This window comes from Haliotis rufescens, unplaced genomic scaffold, assembly GCF_023055435.1.
Source record: "Haliotis rufescens isolate VD_foot unplaced genomic scaffold, xgHalRufe1.0.p SCAF_9, whole genome shotgun sequence".
Taxonomy (NCBI): domain Eukaryota; kingdom Metazoa; phylum Mollusca; class Gastropoda; order Lepetellida; family Haliotidae; genus Haliotis; species Haliotis rufescens.
In genome coordinates, this window is record NW_025964383.1 from 21,224,033 (window position 1) to 21,250,263 (window position 26,231).

Sequence of the window (26,231 nt, forward strand, 5' to 3'; positions counted from 1 at the left end):
CGTAATACACAAGCTTTGGTTGGCCCAGTCTAAGGCGCCGCAATTCACTATGCAGAGTTGCTTCCCTTGGACAAGCCAAAGACCTTTGATTCTGGGTTCGAATCTCTGTTCGCCCCGATTATGTTTCTAGGTTTGTCAGCACCATACCCGTGCTCATGGGTTTCACCGAAGTGGTAAACGTCTAAGACCTGCATCACTTCTGGCTTTCCTCCCACATTAAGCTGGCATGTAGTGATATAACTGGAATACTGTTCAAAGCTGCATTAAACTCACTCACAATCTGAAGCTAACTAATATTTATAAAACTTAATAAGTTTAACGTTTTACCCTGTTCAATAACACAAATACCGATGTATGTCCATGTTTTAGTTAACTACGGTTACAAACTATAAAACGATTGCTAATATATGTTTAACCATACAGATATTGTTAACAAAACGATTCACTACATATAACACATTAATGCTGTGGTCTAGTGGACACGGCGTCTGCCTGGAGAGCGGAAGGTCTAGGTTTCGATCGCCGGCCGCGTCATAAAAAAAACGTTAAAAGATGGTACTTGTTGTTACCCTGCCAAGTGTTCGGTATTAAGGGGACAACATAAGGACTGGTCCGCTCGGAGTCAGTATATTGTTTGTTAGTGATGTATCAATGTTAAAACTGCGTCATGGGAGCAGCACAATAAAACCGGCAGTAGTCCGGACTAGTACAAGTACACACACGCACCCGCACACGCACACGAACACGCACACGAACACGAACACGAACACGCGCTATATAAGCGCAATAATCTTGAACGCGACGTTAAACCCCCTTTCACCCCACCTCACTTATAAACCCGTGAAGATTCGGGGTAGAATAGGTCTTCAGCAACCCATGCTTGCCGTAAAAGGTGACTATGCTTGTCGTAAAAGGCGACTAACGGGATCGGGTGGTCAGGCTCGCTGACTTGGTTGATGCATGTCATCGATCCCAATTGCGTGGATCGATGCTCATGATAATCACTGGATTGTCTGGACCAGATTCGATTATTTACAGACCGCCGTCATATAGCTGGAATATTGCTGAGTGCGGCGTTAAACAACCAACCAACCAACCAACCACCTCACTTATAAATATAGCAGAATCACTGTACACTGTATATGGTGGGCCCATTTGGTAGATGAAGTGGACGTGGTGGGTTAAAAGGGCGTCATGGTGACGCCACTGAAGCAGACATATGAGATGCATGCTTACATGTGACAGAGACAGACATATGTACATCCTCGCCGTGTCGTGTGGGCTGTAATCACATTAATATGGCCCCTTGCTCATGATAATACACGAAATCTACATCTCTATTTCACAGGCTGTCAATCAAGATGGCATATTTCTTCTCAGAAAACTGTTTTGTTTATTTTCTTTATTTTCAAGGGCAAAACATAAAATGCTTACTGCTTGTGGATTGGCTGAGCAGCTAGGGAACTAGCGAAACTATTTAAATGGGATCAACAAGGTTAAGGGTGTTTATGCCTGAGAAGGGAACAGGTGTTCATATACTGATGGTAATAAATAAGGGAACTGATAGAAAGGAAGGACTTGTTTGCAAAACGTCCCGTAAAATCAAAATAGATTGAGGTGTTTTAGGACACGACATACAGACATTCATTCAAACACAATTTCATTAATTGTTTAAGTTTGTGGACATGATATTGTTGAATGAATGGGTGAGTGAGTGGGTGGGTGGGTGAGTGAGTGAGTGAGTGAGTGAGTGAGTGAGTGAGTGAGTGAGTGAGTGAGTGAGTTGGACATAAGGCCGCATTGATCAGTATTTTGGTTATATCGTATCCTGTGAGTGAGTGAGTATGGCCTTACGCCGCTTTTAGCAATATTCCAGCAATATCACGGCGGGGGACACCACAAATGGGCTTCACACATTGTATCATATCCTGCGACTTTGATGTGGCAGAAAAGCCCAGGAGATGCAGGTCTTAGACGGTTACATCACTGCGGGCTTTCCTCCCACATTAAGCTGACACACCGTGATATAAATCGAATAATGTTAAAATCGGCGTTAAACCCAACTCACTCACTTAGACGGTTACCACTTTGTTTAGTCATTTTGAGGTTGTGAAACTAGGGATGTGTTTTAAGAACAAAGTGTAACTGTCGACTCGCGAATAAGAACCACATGGACTCCAACAGTTACTCGTATATTCTGCATAACCAAATCTGGGATTCGAACCCACAATCACTGGTTTCTGGACCAGCGAATTGCGGCGCCTTAGACGACTAGGCCACCTACGATGTAAATATCTCCATGAATAATCATAGGTTGTAAGGTAGAAAGGTTATCATGGTGACTCGACACGCAAAGAGAGTGGTTGGGTTGTTGTGGAATGCGTGGGATGCATTCTTGGTGTGGCCGCCGTCATATCGCTGACGAAAGGACCATACTCACATCTACTCGACACAAAACTTATCTGTTTTAGTGAGTGAGTGAGTTGGTGAGTATGGTTTTACGCCGCTTTTAGCAATATTCCAACAATATCACGGCGGGGAACACCAGAAATGGGCTTAACACATTGTGCCCATGTCGGGAATCGAACCCGGGTCTTCGGCGTGACGAGCGAACGCTTTAACCACTAGGCTACCCGACCGCCCCCTGTTTTAGTAAAACCATGTATAATTTGTAAGAAGTAAAACGTGTGAAACACGTACACTAGATGTCAACCTTATACAATACTTTTGTTTTCTTTTTTGGCTGTTCATTAATATCAATTAACAAAACACACACCTGTTGTTGTATATAAAATACATACAGTGAATTCAATACTCAAAAAAATATCTATCATGCAAACAGAATAGTCTTTCAAATGCCACATGTATGGATTTCTGTTGTACGTTGTTGATTTTCTTTAACGACAGTAAGTATTAAATGTGTCAGTATTGAAATTTTAAGTTTAAGAAAGTTAAATATTTGAAATACCTTTTTTCTACCTTATGCAATACTGACACTATTTTGATAGTACCATCACTAAACCGTTTATCATAATGGGAGACGGAATTGGAAGACAAACATACTATGTTTTCAATGTAGAGCTAGGTTACCTGTAGATTTAACCGCGCTAAATTGAATTTGAGACAGAACGCGCATTATGGTGATTGAATACCTCTCGTTGACCAATCAGTATGAAGCCTTTTCCACATTCATGGTAGAAACATATAATAGGCTGCACTCAGTCTGGCTTTCTAAACTGGCAAGCACTTTTACAGGTATGATACACTTTGGATCATTAAACTTAGTAATACTAAAAGAAGAGACCCGTGAAGATCCGGGGTACAATAGGTCTTCAGCAACACATGCTTGCCGTAAAAGGCGACTATACTTGTCGTAATGGGCGACTAACGGGTTTGGATGGTCGGACTCGCTGACTTGGTTGATGCATGTCATCGTATCTCAATTGCGTGGATCGATGCTCATGATGTCAATCACTGGATTGTCTGGTCCAGAATCGATTATATACAGACCGTCGTCAAATAGCTGGAATATTGATACGTGCGGCGTTAAACAACAAACAATACTAAAAGAGGAACACAAAAGCCACAATACTCACGAAAAATATTAATATGAAAATATAGATGATTCTCTCCAATTGGGTTCAAATATGAAAAGAAGTAACTAATTGAATTATTTATTGTTTTTAGTTAACATTCTAAACGTAAATATAATAACAACTGTATTTTCCACGTTTCAGTTCTACCATTAAACAAATATTTACTTGCATAAACATTGAAAACAATACTTGCATTGAGAGTATTACGAAAACATGTATTCATTTCAGCAAAAGGAGAAGCATGTTTCCTAACCTTTAACAGAAGCAGATTGTATTGGTTTATTCAATGGTTGTACAGTTGTATTGGTCATGGTTGTATGTACGCTGACTGCGGTGACGGTGACGGTGACGGTGACGGTGATGTGAGGTGACGGTGATGTGAGGTGACGACACAGATGATGGATGTTAGCCTATGCTCCGCCTCAGGTTTATTGTCTCATTATGTATATTACATGTCACGACTGTACGTCCATCTTGTTCACACGCTCAGGTGAGGTGTGGTCCCCACGTGGGTTATGTGCAGGAAAGATGAATTAAAGAGTATAGTACATTTTGATTTAAATTCATTGTATTGTATTATCATCATTATTTTGGAAAATATGGGCTTTTGGAAAAAAAACAAATTGTACTCCCCGGAGATTACCAAGCCACAGATTACTTTGTACAAACTGTCCAAGGAATGAGTTATGGTGACATAGACATAATCAAATGTAACAACAGTTCTTTCAATTTTCTATTTCATAAAAAACTAACTCCGTATTATTTCTTTTGCCCCTCAGTCAATATTTTGAAGGGGTGATCGAAAAATACCCTGTCTGTAACAAAACTCCTAGTTGAGTACTAGTAGTGGGTCTAAGCGGCGTTAAAACTCACTCACTCTTGGTAGTTGTCGTGGTCATGAAAATTATACCAACATAACATTTCTTGTGTGAGTGAATGGTTAGTAACAACGTACAAGGAATGAAGTTATATTCCAGAATATATTTGTGATATCACGCCATCATGCTGTGTAGAAAACAAACAACTTGTTTTGTTGAGAGTACCTGATTCATACCTGTTTCATATATATATAGCATATAGTATGTTATAGTATCCCGTGTGACCATCCTCATTACGCATAGTTGTTTCTACTGTGTTGATTTTTCCATCACAAGGGATACTTATTTCAAATCATCATTTATTACGGATCTTTTTCATAGTATTACAGTAAACTACGGTTATAACGAACACGCTTATAACGAACTGAACGATATAACGAACTTATTTTTAGTCCCGGCCATTTGTTGTATATATGCTGTGTATATGCTTATAACGAACTATAGTTATAACGAACGAAAATAAGTGGTCCCTTGGAGTTCGTTATAAGCGTAGTTTACTGTAGTTCCCACTTAAGTTTGTTTTTTTTTAAATATATTGAACTTATTGATAAGTTTTGAAATGTGTAGATAGTTATATTTTATAAGATTGGTAGTGTACAATTTTTAACTTTAATGGTTAGTGGCTTTATCATGAAAGGGGATTGAAGTATTGTAAAATTATTGTCCCCCTTAGAGTGAGTGAGTGAGTTGGGTTAAACGCCGCTTTATAACAGTATTACAGTTATATTACGGCGTGTCAGCTTAATGTGGGAGGGAAGCCCGAAGTGATGCAGGTCAAGGACGTTTACAACTTCGGTGAAACCCACAAGCACGGGTATGGTGCCGACAAACTTAGAAACATGATCGGGGCAAACCGGGATTCGAACCCACAATCATTGGTTTCTGGCGTGCCAAAGGGACGCAATTCTGCACAGCGAATCGCGGCACCTTAGACGACTGGGCCACCCGTGCCCCCCTGTCCCCTTTAGAGGGTATATAGGACCACATCATTCAAAGTACCTCTATTTTTACCACAGTTTTAAATGTAGTATTTTTGTTATTTTTAATTGATGGCTAACTTGCATATAATCGCTAGCAGCTGAAGGGGTGGTGTAAATCCTGCTGGGAAACCGCGCAGGTAGCAGAAGTACCGTGAGTCCCGACGGTTCTAAGTATGGTGGCCTTACTATGGCTTCTGGTGATCTATACCCCGTTTTTATACTGATTGTTATGTACAACGATATCTTTTTATGGTAACCTACTAATTCAAGATATAAAAATCTGTGATATATCTAGTTATTTTCTGTCCTTTGTACTGAACTATTGGCAATCATAGACATGGTAACACCCTATAACAACTACAGTAAACTACGGTTATAACGAACACGCTTATAACGAACTAACGGATATAACTAACTTACTTTTTTGGTCCCGACTATTTGCTGTAGTTATGCTGTATATATGCTTATAACGAACTACGGTTATAACGAAATAAAATTAGTAGTCCCTTTGAGTTCGTTCTAACCGTACTTTACTGTATATTTAACCAATTTGGACGGCATCAGTCAAGTGCCTGTGTATATTTCAAGTACATCTACGCGAATCTGCATGATGTATATACCCGATCAAATGTGTCAATGTTAATGACGGAGCTTTTACCACAAAGATACACAGACTCTGATTTATAGACACCACATGTAAAAAAATAATTTGGTGAGAAGTGTTAATGAAATGGGAGAAAAATGGTCCAGAGGTTTGTGTGAAACTCCCGCTACCAATAAACTTTACGAAATCATATGCAATGCATAGATGGACTTCTGACGGAGGTTAACGTTGTCTATTGACGCACTTGGGTCTTTGAGAACACACTATCCTTGACTGTTTGAACGCCCATGAATGTTTTGATAAAAGTAACAAATGTTTTGCTCTTAAATGAAAGAATTGTTACTATTTCTGAGGTAATGTGGTGAAATGGGGTGTAACGTCGCGTACAAGATTAACGTTCTTATATGGTGACGTGCATCTATCCGAGTGGACCAGTCTTTGTTTAATCCCCTTAAGGCCGAGCGTCTGCCAGGGTAACAACAAGTACCATCTTTTAACGTATTTTTTGGTATATCTCCTACCTCAAGTAAAATATATATCTGATGTTTCGAATTTAGAAAACAATATGGCCTGATAAGGAATCTTTGTGGCCACCAGATCTGGATTATTCTAGAAAAAAATATTATCAAGTATATATATGAATAGGATTTACCTCTTGTATTTTTTTTTATCTCAAAACTTTCATGATACTTTGACATTACTTCACATATTATCTTATATCTGCACATTAATAAGTTTTATTACCCTAGCTGGCATTTATATCAGATGTACACAATGGCAAAAGAGGTCCCCCGACGTGATATTGTTGGAAAATTGCTAAAAGCGGCGTAAACCAATACTCAGTCACTCACTAACAAACGGTTCGATTTTATCTCGAATTTCGGAACATCGTCACTTTTCACTCATTGTATCCGTAATTGTACACATTGTACAAAAGTTTGTAAGAAAATATAAGGTGGAAAGGCCAGATATCGGACTATCGACCGATACTTTCCGATTGTCTTTCAAATAAAAGTTTCCGTACCGTTGAAATAATAAACCCCCACTAGACCAGAAGGACCGTTATGATAACCCGTTGTGTAAAGATACGATGGCAACACCTACAAATGCCTGATCTTAGTGCATACCAATCTAATGGTCCATCTGATCTAATAACAGAGCCAGTATCATGTAGGTATACATTTAATGGACATGAGGACACCAAGAGGTTTAGGGGGGTTACGGCGTATATACCAATCGAATTGTCCAATCTGACCTAATAACAGAGCCAGTGTTATGGAGGTATACATTTAATGGACATGAAAACACCACGTGGTTTAAGGGGGTCTACGACGTATATACCAATCGAATTGTCCAATCTGACCTAATAACAGAGCCAGTGTTATGTAGGTATACATTTAATGTTCATGAAAACACCAAGTGGTTTAAGGGGCCTCGGCGTGTCCTATTTATCAAACAACATCAAAGAAGAAGAAAGTGTAGTCGTTGCTGGTAGGACTGGATTAATGTGCTAAACATTCATGAGAGATTGGTGGACTCAGTGGCGCAGAATGGCACATAGCCTGTCACTGACGTTAATATAAAACGTCAACACCAGAGAATACCCAATGTCGATGGCCTGTCCTTAAACGTTCCATTAGCCATAAAAGCAAAAGTGTTGACAATTATATGAATGGATAACTGACAGTAAGTCAAAGTAAGATCATACATTCACATACCGCAAGTATCCAGGTACTAGTATCTACTCCAATGCGGCTTTATCTATTCCCCGACCAGTGGATCCGTTTGTATTCCATTTTCAACTCCCTGGGGAGTATACTACCCAAGCTGCCTGCGGGCTCTGGGGGGTTTTGACATCTACCTCACATATCCGTACCCATACCCTGCTGGGTGAACACAGGCACATTTGAACTAAGTCACTTGTCCAGGGTGAGGCCACACGTTTCGACACTTGTAACTTCTTTGATAGGCATTTAGAAGTACTTGTGTATGTACGTATTCGTGTTTTCACCATCTGGTCATCTACAATCGGACGAATGGGTTCTCTTGGGTGCACAGGATGGATGTACTGTACATTAAAGATAGTGAGAACACTGTAAAGACCTGTAAACATTGTTGGTCCCAAGGCGGAATAACAACTCGGTCACTAGCGGGATACGATCTCAGGACCTGGTGCTTGCTAGCCTGGCGCTTTTGACCGCTTGTCCACTCCGCCCACTGCGTGTGATCGTGCCCTCTACGCCGTTCATCTTTTCTTATGCTTGCAGTCTCTGGTTTGACTTGACCAGATTCAATTATTTACATGGCACGGTGATATATAGCTGAAGTATTGCTGACTGCAGGTTAATCAACATTCATTTCTTATCTATTAGGGGGCACGGGTGGCACAGTCGTCTAAGGCGCCGCTATTCGCTATGCAGAGTTGCGTCCCGTGGACACGCCAGAAACCTATGATTGTGGGTTCGAATCCCGGTTCGCCCCGATTATGTTTCTAGGTTTGTCAGCACCATACCGGTGCTCGTGGGTTTCACAGAAGTGGTAAATGCCTGAGACCTGCATCACTTCGGCCTTTCCTCCCACATTAAGCTGACACGCTATGATAAAACTGGAATACTGTTCAAACCCAACTCCTTAACTATCAAGAAGACGGTTGCCTTATCTCGACCCTTCAGTGGATTGTGTCCCTATAAAAATTAATACTCGATGTGTGACCTAACGCGTGATGTTTCACCGAGGCCCAACGTCTTGGATATGTGCTCATGTTGTCCATCACTGGTTTATGTGGCCTACAGTCCGTCATGAAATAAACTCACTACGTCAAAAACACCAATCACTCTCCCAAAAAAGTATGTGCACGTGTTCCTCTTAATGCTGATGTTTTCTCTGTCTGTAGACAAACACCACTGTATCCTCAGACAGAGGATAGTTTCACTCTATCAATCAAATGGTAATGTTTGTGTGCAGGAAGTGGCATTCAGCTTGATGTTTATAAAGATAGAATACGGCTAGCGCCTTGAAAACTACACTCATTAACGACCACATTAAGCCGAACAGGAATGTGCTACCATTTTGTGTGTCATGAGGAGATTAAATATCTCACGACGGCGGAAACATTACATTTGCTGCGTGGTTTGTTTTCATTGTCGTAAAAAATAACGTCACGAATAACGTCGACCTTTCAATGACATAGTTTCACAATGAAAATAATGAAAATATTGCAATGGCAAAGTTTCATGACGTTAACTATAATAAATATATATCAATGGTACGGTTATGCAATGTTCATAATTGCAATAACGAGGATACTATATACTTCCTGTGTGTTATGAATGATGACAATAGAGCGGTATTAAGAATAATGTGGATATTGCCAGAGCATAGTTTCACAACATCATGCGTTGTGACTTAACCACAATGTGATGTTTACCAAGGACCTGACAACACAACATTGGGTATTGATACTCTACCAGTACTGTACTTACCACACGACACCTGCATCTACACCGACTCACACAACCACACAACCGCGTGTTTATGAGCAACGTCTTCCACTACGTCACACACCCCTTCTGCTTCAAAGGGGCACGTACGTTACTGATTCACAAACACATGTTTATGATTTTGTCGGAATCTTAAGACGGACTCTACAGACTGCACACTTAGCAGAGATTTATTATTATTATTTCCAGGTTAAAATAAAAAATGGAGGGTTTGGGTCATCCTGGCACAGTCAGGCTGGTTAGGCTCATCATCAGCCCTTGCCCCCTCCACACGCAGCCCAGGCAGCGAATGGGACTTCTCCCAGGAAGTCAAACCCATCCAGAACATTTCGGAGACTCCCGACCACTGCAGCCTTCTGCATTACCCAGATTGTCAGAAGGGCTGTATTCCTGGTAGCAAACCCGGGTACTCTCCCAATGTCAGTCAACTGATTGGGAGGTACCAAGCCTAAGGCACCGAGAACAATGGGGAGTCGGACAACTTGGTACTTGGGATGCAAGCGTGACATTTCAAAAGCGAAGGCTGCATATTTGCCATGCTTTTTCTGACTCTTGTCAATCACATTAGTGTCAAAAGGGACACAAGGGATATACTAGTAAATGATTTCAATGGATTTCTCAAAAAGGACAAGTCCAGGTTTGTTGGCCTGGATAGGTGTGAGGTTGTATACGGGCCTGTAATTTATCATTGTCCATGACGCCCTCTACATATTCATGGATGGACCTCTGTGTCAAAACCACAGGTATGCGAAGACGGTAATAAAATGATCGAGTCACTCCATCATGTCGGTTAAGATACTGTGTTTGTGCCAAAGCTGGGCATCCACTGACAATGTGATGGACAGTCTCATTAAATTCATTGCAAAATCTACATTTCATATTTACATTTTGAAGCAAAATCACACATTGACGGTTTTCGAGGAGGAAGTGACTGGTCCTGAGCAGCAAACAGAAAGCCTTCTGTTTCACTTTATAGGCCAGCCGACTTCATCCAAGCGAAGGACTCTGCTAGGTTGCTTATCCTCTCAACACAGCGCACATAAACTGGATGCAGTGGTCGTTCAGATAGCTCCTTTTTGAAAAACTGAGTCTGGGCCGATTTGATATGGCACTTCGCTTGGTTGACACTCTTTTTTTGTACCGTCCAGCAGTACAGAACCATCAACAAAATCAACATTGACATTGAGATTATGTCCCACATCCTTGGCCCCTTTAATGAAGCTATGGAATGCCTTGTTTTCATCATGAGTCTTGACATGCTTCACAGGAGGATCATCAGACAAATAAATGTGTGCAAAGGTGCACAATACAGTTTTATCATGAAGAGTCTCCACGTTAACCAAACCACGCCCTCCCATTATTCTTGGTAAATATAAGTGATTGCAGGGAGAGCGAGGTAAGTTGTCACTCAGTGTATAACGGTGTAAGAATCTACATCCAAACGTCGCTATATGCAATAAACCAGAAAGTTGTTACCCATAAAGTTGTACGTTTTTCTTACCAGAATAATATTTACCTGCGCTGTGTACAGGGATTAATATATACAATTAACAGATATATAATGTGAGCAACTGTTCATGCGTTGCTGTACTTTATGGAGATTACACTGCAGTTTTCGATATTTCATAAATTTGAGATGTGGTAAATTTTATAAAGCAATGCATAGATGTGAATGTTATACATATTCCTATAAAAGCAGTACGCACAGTATTATATTATGCACACACAAGCAAAAAATGAATTTCATTCTCAATGTCGTATTTTCCTCTAAGGAGACAATCGGAGTCAATCGGACTCAATCGGAGTCAATCGGAGACAATCGGTGTCAATCGGAGACAATCGGAGTCTTTTTTCATAGAGTATGTCATGGTGTTTTCCGGTATTTACAGATAGTTTAAAGTTCTGAAGCGCGGCAAACTTATTCTTAGATGAACAGGCATAGAAACATTTAAATAGGTTTCATTATTTAAAAGGGATTTGAAATGCTTATAAAACTACGATTTTGATACATTGTTGACTTTATTGCGGGTTTGTTGTAGGGTTGTTAAAAAATCTCTGAACACATATATATATATATATATATATATATATATATATATATATATATATATATATATATATATATATATATATATATATATATATATGCTTTCTTGATACCCATACAAGCCCAAGTGCAAAGGTAAATAGAATATTCTCAATTTGGGCGGCCCAGATGATCCGGCCAGTACCACCCAATGCAGTTACCATCTTGTATCACTGGTATGGTAGTCGACCGGCACTAGTACTCCACAGCTCTTGTCATGTAAGTTAATTGCACAGGTCGACCCCTTTTTCAAGGAACAAAATAGTGCATGTGTTTTCACCAACTTTAAGAAACGATTTGCACATTTGTATTTGCACATTTTCAATAAGTCTTCAGTAACTTGCTCCCTAGATCTCAGCACCATAACACAGAATAGGAGGGAGCATAGTATCGAAAATTGTGAAAAGTTCCTTGCATGGTATATCTCAAACTGTCCTCTGATATATGTTAATGGCCATCACAGCTTTAGTGCTCTCGCCTGGTAGACAAATTTGAGCCAGTACCCAAATCAATTATACCAAGATATCTATAGAATGAAACAACCCCAATATTGCCACCATTGTATGTCCATTTTTCATGACTTTAAAAGTCCTCCATTTCTTCTAAATACCATAACTTTCGTCTATTTCAAATTTACTTTCATACTAGTGTTGGAACTAAAAAATATTCCAAAGCATTCTTTTTTCTGTATATGTAGTTGTTAAGGGGTTGTCTGACACAGAGGAGACATCATCAGCAACCATGATGGCACATGCACCTTTAAATTCCTTTGAAATAAAAAGTCATTTTACCCCATAATATACATGAGTATAACACATATATACACGTATATACATGAATATAATGAATATTAGGAACTAGAGACCCGTGTATTCATGAAGAAAAATGTCCATTTTATGTCCTTCTACAAACCACACCAACTTATTTTCCACGTATACTATTGACCATTTCTACGATAACACAGGACTCTTGTCTTTGTCATCCATGGCTGCCAACAGCATGTAAGGTAGATATATCTGAAGATGTACTCACCTTGTTTGCAATATTATTCCTATTCTACACCACTAGAGTTGATGGAAATGAGCTCACACATATAACTTGTCTACCTCCCCGTTTGTAAATATAGAAAATGTCCTTGTAAAACGTGCTTCCTTCTAAAATAGACGGCCGACAGCCGGATGTCATGCTGTAAGAGTGAAGACGTATTTGCAACGTGCCTGGAAACCTTAATGAAGCCTAGACACAACAAACATGTTCAACAGTTTTCTACAACGTAAAACGAAGAAGTTCAGCATAAACAACATGTATATATTAGACCAATTTGTTACTTAAAGTGGCCATTGTAGTCGGAAGTACGTCACGGTGACGTACCTGCATTGCCCACTGCTGACAGAGACATGCTTAGAAAGCTCATGTGTACATATTTGCCCCGCCCCGAGGTAATCCAACACATTAATATGGCTGTGTAATGCCTTCCTGATGATGACAGTGCAAGAAATATACATTTCTCAAGTGGAGGGTGTCACTCAAATTAGCATAATTTTGTGTTGGGGAGACTGTGGACCGTAATACATGTGCATTCCATCCAGTTTGTTTTACAGGAAACTACTGTTATAACGAATGTAAAGGGACAACTAATTTTAGTTCGTTATAACCGTAGTTCGTTATAAGCATATATACAGCTTAACTCAGCAAATAGTCGGGACAAAAAATAAGTTCGTTATATCCGTGAGTTCATTATAAGCGTGTTCGTTATAAACGTAGTTTACTGTAATATTGAAATAGCGTTGGGTAATTAAGGAATATGTAGAACGAAAGCTTATATGTAACCCCTTGGGAGACATGCATTCGAAACCTTTTTCATTTACACATTCCTTTAAGTGAGCCTCGTTCTTTTCTGTGAAATAAAGGGGCGGTCGGGTAGCCCAGTGGTTAAAGCGTTCGCTCGTCACGCCGAAGACCCGGGTTCGATTACCGATATGGGTACATTGTGTGAAGCCCATGTCTGGTGTCCCCCGCCCTGATATGGCTGGAATATTGCTAAAAGCGGCGTAAAATCAAACTCACTCACTCTGTGAAATGAACATAAAATGCATGCTAATTTGTGTTGTTGTTTTTTTAGTTTCCTTTCTTTATATTAACGCCGAGACCAAAAGGTGATGTATCTTATAAGCATGACTTCATACTCCGGCGCCTTTACGCATGTCGATGTGTTCATGCCAGCATCACTGAAAGCAGTGGTACATTATCGTCATCGTTTACTTAGCATGCCATGCATTATGCTAACAGGAACACTCCATACATTCAAACACCTAAGGCACAATAAACTCACTCCAAACATTCATATTTAAAAGGCGAAATCTGCACTATTTTAAAGTAGAGACCTATGCAGCAGTTAACACATGTACATATATGAGCTTAAAATACATGTACAGTAAACTACGGTTATAACGAACACGCTTATAACGAACTGACGGATATAACGAACTTACTTTTTTTGGTCCCGATTATTTGCTGTAGTTATGCTGTATATATGCTTTTAACGAACTACGGTTATAACGAACTAAAAAAAGTAGTCCCTTTGAGTTCGTTATAACCGTAGTTCACTGTACATTAATGTTTATTTGTTGTTTAACGCCGCACTCAGCAATATTTCGGGTCAATGAATCTAATCGAGTCTGGACGAGACAATCTGATGAATTGGGATATGGTGACATACTTCAACTAAATCACCTAGCATCACCACCCGATGCCGTTAGTCGCCTCTTACGACAAACATGGTACCAGTGAAGATCCGGGTTAGAATAGGTCTTCAGCAACCCATGCTTGCCGTTAAAGGCGACTATGCTTGTAGGAGGCGACTAACGGGATCGGGTGGTCAGACTCAGTGACTTGGTCGAGGCATGACATCGCATCCCATTTAGGTGGATCGATGCTCAAGATGCAATGACTGGATCGTCTGGTCCAGACTCGATTAATTACAGGCCGCCGTCATATAGCTGGAATGTGCGGCGTTAAACAACAAACAAATAAACAAACGACAAACATGGGCTGGTGTAGACCATTTGAAACCCGGATCTTCACGGAGTGAATGTTATTGTAAATGTAGAAGATGACATATTGCAAAAGGAGTGTCTGTATTGTTAGTACAGACAGACATTCTTGACATGTTTCCGGTGATAGAAAATGTTTGATAATGACACAGGCTGTAACCATAAATCATGTATCACTGACATGAAAGGGACTCGACAAAGTTCAACTTGGCTGCTCAAAAGCGCCACATTGCATTATATTAATGGTACAGTTCTGAACATGTTGGTATATGTTTTTAGTATGATGTCATTCGACATCCGGAGGCTCGGGGCATATTGATGAAAGCTGCATAAAAAGTTAAGAGCCTCGTCTAAAGAAACAAATCGCTCGACAATTAACAGGACCTTTTTAACGTTAACAAACGACAAGGTAGACACAATTTTATGGATAACAACTTCTTTAATACTGTAAAAAGCGAGGTTTCGGTATAGATCCTTGCTTGACAACGGTATGGATCTTGCCAAAACATCGCTTTTTACAGTATTAAAAAAGTTGTTATCCATTAAATTGTGTCTACCTTGTCATCCGTCAACTTCTATGTAATGCCTATCAAACAATTTAACAAACGACAACACAACATGACTCAGTCCGCGGTTGTTTATGGCGGTGGCGTGTGTTGAGGATTATTTCTATTAATATTTTGCCAAGCTTCAACTTAATATGAAATAATGTTCATGCTTGGAATCAAGGGTGGTATTTTCAATTGTTAAAGTTGTCGTGATGTAATGTTTTGAAAAAGTACAAATATCGATATGTCTCAAATCTCGTGACCAGCAACAAAACCAGATGAACCTTGATATGATCCAAAATTTATTATATCCACAATCAATTACCAAACAAATATATTTTTAATTGAAATGCAAGCACTAGGCTAGTGTAAATCGCAATAACTAAACTTCCATTCAAAAGGGGGCGGTCGGGTAGCCTAGTGGTTAAAGCGTTCGCTCGTCACGCCAAAGACCCGGGTTCGATTCCCGACATGGGTCGATGTGTGAAGCCCATTTCTGGTGTCCCCCGCCGTGATATTGCTGGAATATTGCTAAAAGCGGCGTAAAAACCATACTCACTCACTCCATTCAAAAGGCAGTATACACACCAATACATTACAAACGTTATCAAAACGTTACAAGACCGAAAACAATCGCCGAAACAATGCAAATATACAGTCTAAAATACAACTATGATACCCGTATCAAATACGTCACCATCAAATAACCATTTCTTGTTTGTTCGGTGTTTACCAACAATCCAATGTCTTCTTTCTGTCTCCCGGCAGTTTATAGAACTATCTACATCCTTATAGATACCCCCGTGGTTGTGTCGAACTTTCCATCAAACTATTAAAGCTCGCATTGTGTCATTGTGTCATGTAACGGTTCAATCATGTGTCTGTCGGGACCTCTTAATGTCACGTTTACATACACAGCATATAATAAAATGGGATATGAAGACTTAATGAGAACATTGACATTGTTCAATCTTGATCATTGTTAATCCTGGAGTGCTCCTAGTATTGTTATGTAGGAGACATGAATATGGTTACAAAATATATAAAAATAGTGACAAAACATTTAAGTTATTTTGATTGACATTGAATGTTTCCTAACTTTTAAACCAATATTATTATGTTTTAATGTATTTACATGTATTACCCCAGGTGTGAAACACATCGGTGCACATATTTCTGATATTTGCACAGTGCGCACGTATCACTTTTCTGTTATTCTAGGCATTTGATTGGTAGAACCCTGACCATTACGGGACTACTTTCGCTACATTCCTTCATATTTCGATCAAAAGAACACGGTTTTTTTTTACGCTGGAAAAGCAACTATACAGAGGAATGACAATTGAAGTCATTTGAATTTGTAATTTTATCATGACATGTTGAAGTCCTTTAGCAAAACAACAACATATTATTTAAATATGCATATGCAGCTGAATGCCTATTTCGTGATCTGGATGACGGAAGAATTTGTGATGAAGCTACAGGGGAGGACAATTTCCCCTTAACTGACATAATACAAATTTCAAATGACAAAACTGAAAAATTAGAAACCAAATAATCTCCAAAACGTTCTGAAGAGCACCGAAGAGTGGCACGTGCTGTTTGACGTTATATGTTAGGTACTGTCGTACTGGCGGTCGCCGTTAAATCCCGCTAACGCCGAGCTCTAAGTTCACTAAAAGCTTCACGTTAATGTAGGGGGTCGCGTTACTGTTAAGATTAACTACATCGCATAGGCCTTGATTCGTGGTCGTTTTCAGTTAACATGTATGCAGCGTCAGACTTTTGAAAAGGGATTTCAACTGGACTAAATAAGACGAATAGACGCGCCGTTGAAACATCCGATAAACTGTCCGCGAAACATTTACGACAGTTTAGTTTTTTAAAGTGTCTACTTGCAACTTTCGCGCTCGAAACAGTTTTCAACAGCCTGACTGTGTTGACGTTTCCAGCAGATGCACTCGGTGACCCCTATATGGAAAGTTGGAAACCAAACTGAAGCGTATGCGAAGTTGTCTGGTCTTCTACGCATTTGTGCTAAGACAGGGTACTAGTTATATGATTATTTATTTTACTAAAAGTCAAGGCAAGGATAGATCGAACTAAACCAAATCTAGTTACCTTGATTCCACAGCAGAAGAGGACAGGTTCTTTTGAAAAACAACAACATTTTTTTCAAAGAAATGTTTTCAAAGAAGAATACCCCGTTCACGTGTGCCTCTATATATATGTGTGTATATATGCATACGTGTGTTGAAATGCATACGTGAGTATACTTGTCATGTGAACGCGTTTACTCATGTGTGTATATTTACACCAGGAGCAAATTTGCATCATGTCTGTAGCAGGTGCAAATGTAAATGTAAATTTACACTGTGTGTATATGTTGCAATGTAAACGTACATGTACTAACGAGTGATTACGATAAATCTAAACTGTTAAATCAGCGATTTCTCAGTTATAATAAGGCGTCACTGCATTGTTAAAACATTAAAACGGCCTTTTAATTTGCCATCGACATATAATTTTATCGTTTACCTTTAAAGGAGAGGTGAGGTGAGGTGAAATGGGGTTTAACGTCTCGTCCAAGATTATTGCACTTATATAGCGACATGCATGTACGTGTGTGTGTTTGTGTGGCTGCTTGTACTAGTCCGGACTGATGCCGATTTATAGTGCTAGCACACTGAGATACCATGCCGCAGTTTAACATGAATACCCCACTCAGACACAATATACTGACTCCGACCGACTAGTCCTTGTTTTAGCCCCTTAATGCCGAGCGCCAGACAGGGTAACAACAAGTACCATCTTTTAACGTCTTTTGGTATGACGCGGCCGGGGATCGAACCCCGGAATTTCCGCTCTCCGGGTGGACGCTCTACCACTAAACCACGGAGGCGGTCCCTTTAAAGGAGAAAAAATGACCGAAAAGCTTCAGAGGATCATCACGGCGCAAAGAAATTGTGTAGCATACCTACCTATTGATGCAAGTACCTATACTGTCATAAAGCGCACACGTGTAACCAAGGAGGTAAAACTATTGTAATATAGGGTACCTTCATAATCAGGAATGGGAATATGACACATTTCATTTTCAATATTTATGTAATATAAAAGTAGGAAACAAACATATTATGAAAATAAAACTTCTAACATATGACTTCCTGAAACATCTGTTATTTTTTCAAGGAAAATGGGGTATTAAGCTGACACAACCATAGTGGTATACATGATACTGTTGACATTGATATGTCTACAGTGGTAAAGTTATTAATATTTTTCATAATTAATCTATTCAAAGTAACAGGGACATCCTTGTAATATTATTTTATAATGAAGTAGATCAGTTGAGACATGCTGATATTGTTATTGTTGACATCCACAACGTTGTGAGTGCGCTTTTTTTTTCAACCATGAACCATATGAGAGTTACCTCACTAATGATATCTTTACTCCTGTAGTCTGATACGTCAACTACTAGAATTCACACTGTCCAAAAGTGCTAATAACTCGCTACACAGATATGGGTCAACGTTTTCCGTATTGTGATATGCTGTAGGCCTGTCCCCGTCCCTCTCGACTGACAGAACCGCTACATGTTGTAAGGGGAAATAGGTCTGATAGAGCCTCCCAGCGGATAACAATAATATGTTCTGAGTGATTTAGTTTCGTTATTTAAGTATTTCGTATGCACGCATATCATTATAAATATGTGCGAGAAAGATAAAGTTTCTTTTAAAAGTTTGTTTACATCTTTCAAACTTTATTTAATCCCCATGTAACTTTCTCCAAAACGAATAAAGCACTGAGCGTGTCTATGATGACCTCAATGACATCAATGACTTCTGCAGTGGTTTGGTCCACATAAGTAACGTTGACCTTTCTCTCAGTTGCTATATAGACGGTACTGAAACAACGGTTTTTGTTGATGCCTCTTCAAATTGGTGACCGCCTCCGTGGTCTAGTGGTAGAGCTACCGCCCGGAGAGCGGAAGGTCCGGGGTTCGAAGATGGTTAAAAGATGGTACTTGTTGTTACCCTGTCTTGCGCTCGGCATTAAGGGGCTAAAACAAGGACTGGTCGGCTCGGAGTCAGTATACTGTGTCTGAGTGGGGTATTCATGTTTAACTGCGGCATGGTATCTCAGTGCTAGCACTATAAATCGGCATCAGTCCGGACTAGTACAAGCAGCCACACACACACACACACACACACACATACACGTGCATGCACGTCGCTATATAAGTGCAATAATCTTGGACGCGACGTGAAGCCCCATTTCACCTCACCTCACCTTCAAATTGGTAATAAACATAATTTTAACTCGCTTCAATTTGTTATCAAGTTTATGTCCCTCATTAAATCATTTTTGGGTAACAGAAATATTTAACAAAGGACATAAACTTGATATTAAAATGAAGCTCTATAGCTTTCTATTGTTTCTTTTTGGTTATTTAAATACTCCCCTTGTCTATAAGTGGCTGAATATGCAGGGTATAATGCCTTTCATATTGTGAGTGAGTGAGTTTAGTTAACGCCCCTTTGAACAGCTATATCACAGCGTGTCAGCTTAATGTGGCTGGAGATGATGCAGGTCCTTGACGTGTACCACTTTATGAAACCACGAGCACGGGTATGGTGCTGACAAATCTAGAACCATAACCGGGGCATTATATTGAGACTCATTTGTAACTCAACCAGTTATCTGAACAAAGCCGAATGCTGCATGGAAGTGAATATAGTTTGCTTTAAGTGTCGAACATGTCAGAGCTTTAGAGTTAACTTCGGTCACAATTAACGTCGAGGGACTCTTAAAGTTTGTTCATTTTAGCCGACTTTCGTTTGTCATATGAACAAGATCATATATGACCCTCTACATGCGCTTCGTCATAACCGACTGTCTGAAGCGTTGTGCTGTGCCAAAATGTATCCACTTTAAACTTAAACTTATCGCAAACTTTATGAGATGAAAGTTCGGTAAAAAGGTACTTTAAGGGACTATCAAAGTTAGTTTGTTTTAGCCGAACCTTTTTGTCACAAGAACAATAACAGTTATAACCTTGTCTATTTTTTTGTTTGTTTGTGTGTTTGTTGTTGAACGCCGCACTCAGCAATATTCCAGCTATATGTCGGCGGTCTGTAAATATTCAAGTCTGGACCAGACAATCCAGTGATTGACAACATGAACATCGATCCACACAATTGGGATCGATGACATGCATCAACCAAGTAAGCGAGCCTGACCACCCGATCCCGTTAGTCGCCTCTTACGACAAGCATAGTCGCCTTTTACGGCAAGCATGGGTTGCTGTTCTCTATTTTGTTCGTCCCAATTGACTGAATTCTGCCGCACCAAAGTGTCGAATGCGTAATGAGCTCCACAGTTAATCGTGGTTAAGACGAACGTCAATGGACTGTCAGTTCGTTATAATCCAACTGTTCGCTATATCCCACTTAGTTATATGCATTGAATCTGAAGTTAACTTCCATATGTTTTAGAGGGATAATTCGCCGGACACACTTTGAATTTTAACATATGAGGAAAAGTAAAGGCATGCATCTTGAACAAAAACGTGAATTCGACACAAAGTTGTACACACATCACCATGGCTCTTTGAAGATCACCGTTCATTTAAACGATAAACTTTTTTATATTTTTTCGTATTCGCCTAACAAATTATACCATGGGAGCGCTGAGTACTACCGAGTAACTTAATTCAATAAACGATGATGAAGTATTGCACAGCCAGTACAGTGGGCGAGGCTTATACAGGATCTAGACAAATATGCATCAAACCTTCTCTATTCAAAGGCAGCTCTTTAACACAACACAAAGCATGGCGCCTAATTATGAATATGCACTAACTGCTGACATCAGGCATAAAACCCGTCTCAGAAAAACACTGACATGTTTCTGTTTCACCTTTTGTTCCTGTACACCGGCTGATCAAACATGGCATCAAATATACACATAGGCATGGTTTAAATATACGGATATGTACCTATTTACTTTTAAAGATATGGTTTCTGAGTTGCACTTCACAAATAGGTTCATAAAGTATTATCATTGATGTGCAGAGTCGGCCATATATCCTTTACCAAACGTCAATTGTCCTTTGCATGCGCAGATATTCACCAAGCAAATGTGAATGTGAGTTTACCGGTCGACATATAATTCTACATGTTCAATCAGCTTCTATCGAAATAGCCATCAATTTGGTCACACGTTTACAGCGTGTGTGGTTTCTGTTTTCAAATGAAAGCAAAAACATTTTTTTCTCATTGATTGTTGATGTTTGGTTGAAGTTGAATGTTTACGTTAGGCTACGGCGAAAACTGGGATATATATAATTTCATTATTACCGTGCAATACTCATGCTAAAATGGTATGACACGGTAAGGCATGTGGTGACTTGGATACACAGGAATGTATTTCCTTATTAACACGAAAACCCAAAAAATCCTTGAAGGAATTATTGCCTCAGAGCGTCATCATTTAAATTTGGATGTTATGAATTCTATTAAATGTTTAACAATAAATATGAAATTCTTAACATTTTAAGAACATGCATTTTGAAAAACTCACATCGTTCCGTGTCGATGGCACCAGCCGACGGGTCTTATCCGTGAGAAGACACCTTAATTCCTGCGCACTAACTCTTTATTCCCCGCCAATCCTTGCAGTTGGTGTATCCTGAGGCGACTTTCACATATCTCGTAAAGCGGAAGAGTGACAGTATGTCGTGACGGTGGTTGATGACACTCACAATCACTCATAAATAAACATAAGTTCATATGAGCACAAACCCTAACCCGGGCCTTATATACTCTACCCAGTCTGCGCATGCTCTGTCGGAAGTCTCGTCCGCCATCTTAAACAGGGGCCAGTATTGATGTAACACACCTTGTGACACATTGGGCGGGCTGTGCTCGTTTCAATCAAGTACATGCTATGATTAATGTGTAAGAGTTACATTTGCACCTGTTCATCTTTTCTTACCTGGCCTAAAATGTGACGACGGGATTTTGCAGTGGTCGCTAAATTATTGGTGTCACGCACACTGTTCTCGTTTTCCGTATGACATAACATACGATTTTTTATTCATTTATACGTTTATGGATCAACAGAATATTTCTGATACAGTAAACTACGGTTATAACGAACACGCTTATAACGAACTGACGGATATAACGAACTTACTTTTTAGTCCCGACTATTTGCTGTAGTTATGCTGTATATATGCTTATAACGAACTACGGTTATAACGAACTAAAATTAGTAGTCCCTTTGAGTTCGTTCTAACCGTAGTTTACTGTACTTTAAATGTTCATTGTATTCTTAAAATAGTAATCCAATTTGTTTACTGATTGCAATAACACGTAAACACGATAAATAGTAGTAGCAGGAGTAGTGGTTGTAGTAGTGGTTGTAGTAGTAGTAGTAGTAGTAGTAGAAGTAGTAGTAGTAGAAGTAGTAGTAGTAGTAGTAGTAGTAGTAGCATCAGCATCGTTCCATGAATAGTGAACATACAATAGCATATGATATAATATATCCTCCCGAATCAAATGTTTTATTAACTTGCACAAGGTTTGAAAAAAACTATATAAATTAATCTAAATAAGATAAACCACAAGTCCTTAAAAAGCTAAATCATTTCCCTTACTCATTCATGTCAAGACTGATAGCGGTTGCGTGACATGTGTTGTTTTCCCATAAGCTGTCAACACTATCAAATGGACATTAAAAGCATGTACAAAAATGTCATAACTTTAAATAGCGCTGGAGACGGGGATGTTTCCTGTATTTGAGACTTACATGGACCTACAACGTCGCTGTCACCGTGATGGACAAGTGAAGGACCTGGCACCAGGTACAGGCGATGGGAAGGTCAGCGTCAGTAACAACATATGGCGTTCTGTTGCGTCACCGACAACGACGAAACGCCCCACAGTGGAGGCGGGGCTAATTCATTGTCAATCAAAGAGCCACAGTGATAATGTCTAATGGGCCATTTGCACCTATCCGTATTGTTTTACCCATATCCGTAACTGAATCCGTATCCGTGTCCGCAAAAGTCGTATTTTGTAGAAAATACACTTGGGTATCTACACCTGTCCGTATCAGTATCCGTACGTTTTGGATACGTGTCCTACATCCGGGGTTTTCAGGTCCCAGACCGATTTTTTCGCGGATGCTGACGCCATCTGTTGTGACGCCATATTAGATACACTCAGGTGTAGGCCTATGTTAAACTTTTATGTTCTTGAAAGGATTCATGTTTATTTTCTGTGTCGTGTGTAATTGTTTTACAATGAATAAAACACAAATTCCCAAAGGCTTTATAAGGAATTTGTTTATTTCCAGATCCTATTTATAGTATGGTTTCAAAGATATTGTAAATTGTTGTGTTTTCTGATATATGCTCAGCAAAAAAAGAACCTATACACCATGGGAAAACGACCATAATTTATTGCATAGGAAACGTCAATCTATACACTTTACGGCAATTGTAGAAACACAATGTTGCAACACAATGGTAATTTTTAGTTCATATGTGACACTTACAGTGAAAATAACGTGACATCAAACACTTGGGCCTCAGAAGGCGAAATCATATGTCACTAAAGGTGTCATCCTGAACCCCATTAAAACACGCAACTGTCCTCTTCTGACGTCTACGCCGGATTGACAACGCTGACGATTTCTGATGGTCTGGGGAGAGACATTCATCTGCCGAGCCAATATTGTGGCACCCTGGAACTGGTTGTCTGTCTCCCAGACTCTAGGAGAAAAATAAAAAAGGAGTCCATCTCAAGTCTAGAATGATTAGGCTAGTCTAGATTACCTCAGCTTAAGGGTTGTTCTGGGCTCCATTTGGATGTTCTTTTCTTTTCTTTTGAAGATATATTTTTTTTTAATAACATAAGTTTATTTCTGGGACTAAATTTCAGTCTATGGAGCTGGTTATGTCGAGTGCTTCTTCGAATGTACCGACCCTGCACAGCCGTTGTAAACCATGGTCTCCCTGTCCGAGGATGGTCGTTGATTGTTCCCGTGTTGTTGAGGCGGTTAAGAAGGCGGTGAATGGTTGCCCTGGTAACACGGAAATGCTGTGCAACTGTTCTAATAGATGCGCTTGCTTCCAGAATACCAACAGCCCCTTTACGTTGATTTCGTGATAGTCGTGGCTTTTCCATTCCTTTGGGATTTTTATTTTTGGTAATACACGTGCATGTCATCAATCAAGGAACGTTCACCACGCATCATCTTTGGCACATGTTTCTGTTGTTTTTATGTTCTTTTTCTACACAGGACCATACAGGTGCATGCACAGACATGTTTTTCACGTGCATTGTGCTTTGTTGTGTTTTCGATAATAGTTTCAAACAATGCAACAAACCGCCTCTGTGGTCTAATGGTAGAGCGTCCCCCGGGAGAGCAGAAGGTCCGGGGTTCGAACCCAAGCCGCGTCATACCAAAAGACGTTAAAAGATGGTACTTGTTGTTACCCTGTTACTTCGTGGACCCCATTTAACTTCTGCAACATGGGCTAAATGTGGATACGCGTGGAAATAACGACATACAAGTGCAAACGTAAATACGGATGCGTGCCACGTATATGGATACGTGTGGAAATAACGACATACAAGAGCAAACGTAAATAGGGATGCGTGCCACGGATATAGATACGTGTGGAAATAACGACATACAAGTGCAAACGTAAATACGGATGCGTGCCACGGATATGGATACGTGTGGAAATAACGACATACAAGTGCAAACGTAAATAGGGATGCGTGCCACGGATATGGATACATGTGGAAATAACGACATACAAGTACAAACGTAAATACGGATGCGTGCCACGGATATGGATACGTGTGGAAATAACGACATACAAGTACAAACGTAAATACGGATACGTGCCACGGATATGGATACGTGTGGAAATAGCTACAAAGAAGAGCAAACGTAAATAGGGATGCGTGCCACGGATATGGATACGTACGGAAATAGCTACAAATAAGTGCAAACGTAAATACGGATGCGTGCAACGGATATGGATACGTGTGGAAATAACTACAAACAAGTGCAAACGTAAATACGGATGCGTGCCACGGATATAGATACGTGTGGAAATAAAGACATACAAGTGCAAACGTAAATACGGATGCGTGCCACGGATATGGATACGGATGTGGATACGGGAGCGAAAAAAAGGACAAGTGTGATATATACACATATATACTCCCTCTCTGGACATCCACTGCTTAGAGCATCTACGTTTGTACAAAGTACATACATTATAACAGTTTGTTAAACCGGACGGTGGTTTATCAGAATGATGTCCTGGGACGATTTACGGGTTAACGAGGTTTTGCTAATTATGTAGATATGGCTAGACAAAACTTACATATCTCTTCGAAACAACTCACTAAATTGAATATTGTCTTCTGTAGTGACAAGTATGAAAGTTTAATAGACGTAATATTTACGAATGTTTTATATCTTAAATCTTCTTTTGGTGTCCCCCGCCGTGATATTGCTGGAATATTGCTAAAAGCGGCGTAAAACCATACTCACCCACTTAAATCTTCTCGTTCATTTCAATTCAAAATTACATATAAAGTCTTTGAAAGACATTTAGAAGTGATACACATAAGGAAGAGAATTTATTTATGTCAACTTCTTTATTATGAGGAACACAATGGAATGAATGGAACATGATGAAGGAGTAAGCATATACTCCGAAACGTTGTGTTCCTCATAATAAAGAAGTTGACATAAATAAATTCTCTTCCTTAAAATCACATATATTATCATGCTGCCTGATGCTATGTTATATGAACATGTACATTTTACAACAGCCTTCCACGAACCTTAAAACCCCCGTGAAGATCCTGTTTACAATTGGTCTTCAGGAACCTTTGTTTGTCGAGGCGACTAACGGGATCGGGTGGTCAGGTTCGCTAACTTGGTTGA

The 26,231-nt window shown here is 39.7% G+C and overlaps 1 protein-coding gene across 2 annotated transcripts in view; it reads right to left on the bottom strand.

Moving 5' to 3' along the window:
- Positions 1 to 21,983, bottom strand: part of LOC124144751 — a 61,659-nt gene extending 39,676 nt beyond the window's left edge. The window contains exon 1 of one of the 2 annotated variants that reach the window (XM_048391183.1): positions 21,834 to 21,983. The gene's annotated coding sequence lies outside the window, so the exon portion shown is untranslated. Of the gene's footprint in view, positions 1 to 12,676; positions 12,930 to 21,833 lie in introns of those variants that run through there. The other variant, XM_048391182.1, reaches the window with a different exon arrangement.
- Positions 21,984 to 26,231: the final 4,248 nt, after the last annotated feature.